The sequence below is a fragment of the Macaca thibetana genome, chromosome 3 (assembly GCF_024542745.1).
Source record: "Macaca thibetana thibetana isolate TM-01 chromosome 3, ASM2454274v1, whole genome shotgun sequence".
Classification (NCBI taxonomy): domain Eukaryota; kingdom Metazoa; phylum Chordata; class Mammalia; order Primates; family Cercopithecidae; genus Macaca; species Macaca thibetana.
This window is the reverse complement of record NC_065580.1, coordinates 177500852-177504558: the sequence shown is the minus strand read 5'-3', so window position 1 is coordinate 177504558 and position 3707 is coordinate 177500852. Positions and strand designations below refer to the sequence as shown.

Here is a 3707-nt window from a genome sequence, read left to right as displayed (position 1 = left end):
TGTGTGTTTCCACCTAGAATATTCCTCTCCTTTTGCTCATTTTACATAGTTAACTGCTATTTATTTATTTTTTATCACCTTAATTCTTGGTCAACATCTATAAACCTTGTGAGAAAAGGGATTGGGTTTGTTTTCACTCATCATTACATTCCCACTATCAAATGAATTTTCTGGCACATGAATAAATCAAACATAAATATTTTCAATATTAGTGAATGAAGCTGAGATTGTAAGAGTAGATACAATAAAATTACTTCATTGCAGCTACTTGGGCTTTGGATTCTCTGTTTATATGTGAAAACAAATATGCTCTAGCTATAAAGAAATAACATTTGGTAAACTCCTACTATACATTTCATGACCCCTTACTATTTCAATAATGCTCTCTTTAAATCCTAAGAACAGGCTGGTGAAGCGTATGTAACATCTTCCTTTTCCCCCTAGTTATTTTCTGGTGAAGAAATTGAGCATCATTAAAGTTAATTAACTGCCATAATTGCACTGCTGGCTATTATATTTCAATAACTTGTCATGGGGTGTGATTTAGGTAAATGTGAAAGGTATTGTAGTCACAGCGGTCAGGAAAAAGTTTCTGAAGTGTCAGTGTTTGAACAATGTTAGAGAAAGGGAATAATTTTTTCAGAAAGTAACTCAAGAAAGGAGAAAGACATTCCTGAAAGCACATATAGAGTGACTATTCAAGCTTCGCTTTTCCTTTTGAATCATTCACACCAGTGAGTTTCCAAGAGAATTTTTCTCCTTTCAGTGATTGTCAGACATGGATCCATTGTCAGACTTCATGTCCATTAAATCAACAAATGACATGTACTTTAATCAATTGCCAACATCATTGAATTAAGCAGAGCATCTCCTGTGAGGACCTGCCAGCCTGTTAGATTCATCTCTAACTAAAATTTTACTTTGTCCTTCTAAATCAATCACTCAGAAAATATATGTGCATTTTATTTTATGTTTCTTCTTCTTCTAGCCAATTTTCTGGATGATGATTTCTTGTTTTTATGTTTTGCTGTAGTATATGCTTTTGGGGGTCATAATAACACCAGTGGACATATGTCTAGGGTCATGTAACATCAAGACAGAATGAAAATGAAAAGCACTTTAGAGGAGATGGGTAGAAAGTGTCAGAAATGTGTAGCTTATTTGATTCCTCCAAATATTTATTCTTTGATGTCCAAACTCCTCTTATTTGTAACCAGAGAAGCTGAAAGCAGTAGAAAATTCATAAGGTGCTGCCCTTAAGCTACATATGGGAACACTATTTGGACTACATTTTCAGGAGTCTCAGAATTTTGGCTACACCAGGAAATATTTTCTATTGTAGTAGTGGCATCACTATTAACAACAACAGTGAGAGTTATCATTTATTGTGTGCATACTACATCTTAAGTCATGTTTTAAAAGTTTATATATATAAACTGGTTTAATTCAAATCGTATTTCCTAATCTATTGTGGATAGAGCATACAGACCCCAACTGGTCTGATTCCTGCTATAAATTAGTGAAATTTAAAACTCTCATTTTCCCTCCATACAAATACTTTAAATCACCAGCAAAACTGCCCTGTATGTGTTCACTTTCACCATCTAGATCCTAACTAATTACCAGGAAAAACTTTATTAAGTACATCGGCAACACAAACTGATTTGCTACTGTGCGATCCTTAGTCTGCTGCTCATCTGCGATGCCTTAACCAGCTCATTAAGTCTGCTAATGTTTGCAGCCATGTTCCTGGATCCTCTTTCTTGATCTCCTTTTCTTCTGGCTTCACAGAACAGAGAATGACTCAAATTATTGTATGGACAATAAATAATTATTTTTTAATATCAGTTTGGACAATAATTGAAATCGGAAACTACCAGGAATTAGGTTATTGAAACAGATTTGGTGTTCATTTTTATTCACTGGAAATCTGCTTCATTTTGCAGGTTTCCTGAGGTTGTACTTGTTAACCTGCTCCAAACTTTTTGCTAAATATCCCAGAGATGGGAAGTGCTTAGTTCTGAACCTTTTATAAGTTATTAGGATCTGGGCAATTTCTCTTAGAGAGACAGCTGAGAATAGTTACATACTGTGAAGTACACATTCATAAAATTAACATATGATTTGCATGATTTACTTACTGTAGTTGCTCTTTTTTATAAAATAAAATTCAAGTTTAGAATTTCATTTTCACCTTGAAATTAACAATAATTATTCACTATTCCCAACACTACATGTTAAAAGCAGAAAAATTGATCCAGTGAGCCCTCTTACCACCGTCATGGTAGTCCCAGGTTGCAACAAGGACAATGTCAGAGCAGGCTGTAAAAAATGTGGCTACTCTTGTTACTTGACTTTTGAATGCCACAATTTTCTCTGAGTAGACCCTAAAAGGGACATAGTTTTGGATGTCAACAGTACAAGTAGTGAAGATAGCGATGAAGAGAATGAAGAACTGAATACATTGCAGGCATTACAGGAAAAAAAGAATAAACGAACAAGAGGAAAAGAAAAAAGAAAAAAGCAAAGAAAAAATCAAATTGGAAAAAAAGAAAAAGGTCTTATCCAGTTCCACTGAAAAGAACACTTCAAAAGAAACAAAAGTATCAGAAGAAATAAAAGAAAAAAGAAAAAAAGAGTAAATCAATAAAGGGAAACGTCACAAAAAGGAAAGAACAAAGAGAAAAAAGAAAAGGCATTCTTCTACCCCTAAAAGTTCTGAATTCTCCAGAAAGTAACGGATACTTTCGCTTAAACCATTACATTTAAAAATTTGTTTTTAAAACGTGTTTGCCTTTCCTTGGAATTTGCTATATATTATGTTTTGCAATAAACCATGGCCTTTTCCATACAGACATTTTTTGTATGTGGGACCATTATCCCTCTGTTAATGTATTTTTAATATGCTATGACTGTAAAGTATTAAATCAATCTTGTTACTTGATAGTGATGCCCCAAGTATAGCTATTTGTATGTACTAAACACATCATTTTTGGTATCTGTGTCTCTGTGTTTTTGGCTAGTATTACTACTTAATAAGTTGATAGTAAAATGGCTTTACTACAGTTAACACGAGTCATCTTCCTAGCAGTTAATGAGTATTGCTGAATCAGATGCCCACCTCACAGTGATGAAGCTAGGTAAGGGGTAATGTTTTGCTCTTGACACAGATAAATTTAATAGTTTTATATACTAAAATATAATATCTTTTAAGCTAGTAAAAAATAGAAACATTGTTTCTTTTAAATGAATACTACACAGAGTACTACGTATCAACTAAGAGTAGATATTGTACAAAGTCATATGGGATACTAATATGATTAAAACACCGATATTATCTGCGTAAAGATATTTGGAGCCTAGAGACATATACGATGCTATATGATATTAGTATTCATTCACTATGGTTCATTGTGTGGATGTTTCTTTCTTACTGCTGTGATCTATGGAAGACTAATGAAACAGAGTACTGGAGAGTAAGTGATAGTAAAAGATATATGAGTCATGCAGGTGGGTGGAAGAGAGAAAGAGACAAGAAAAGAGAAAAGAATAGAAGTAAAGAAATAAAAACAAATTAAAGCTGAATATCACAGGATTAAAAACACAACTCCCATCGACTAAAACAGCAATATATGCAAAGATAAACATAAACACACCTAATTTATTTTGGATTTCGGGAGAACAGCAGGCTGGTAAATATAATGGGA

The 3707-nt window shown here is 33.4% G+C and overlaps 1 pseudogene; it reads left to right on the top strand.

Annotated features, from left to right (window-relative positions):
• Window positions 1-2281: 2281 nt before the first annotated feature.
• Window positions 2282-2738, top strand: LOC126949615 (protein SREK1IP1-like; annotated as a pseudogene).
• Window positions 2739-3707: the final 969 nt, after the last annotated feature.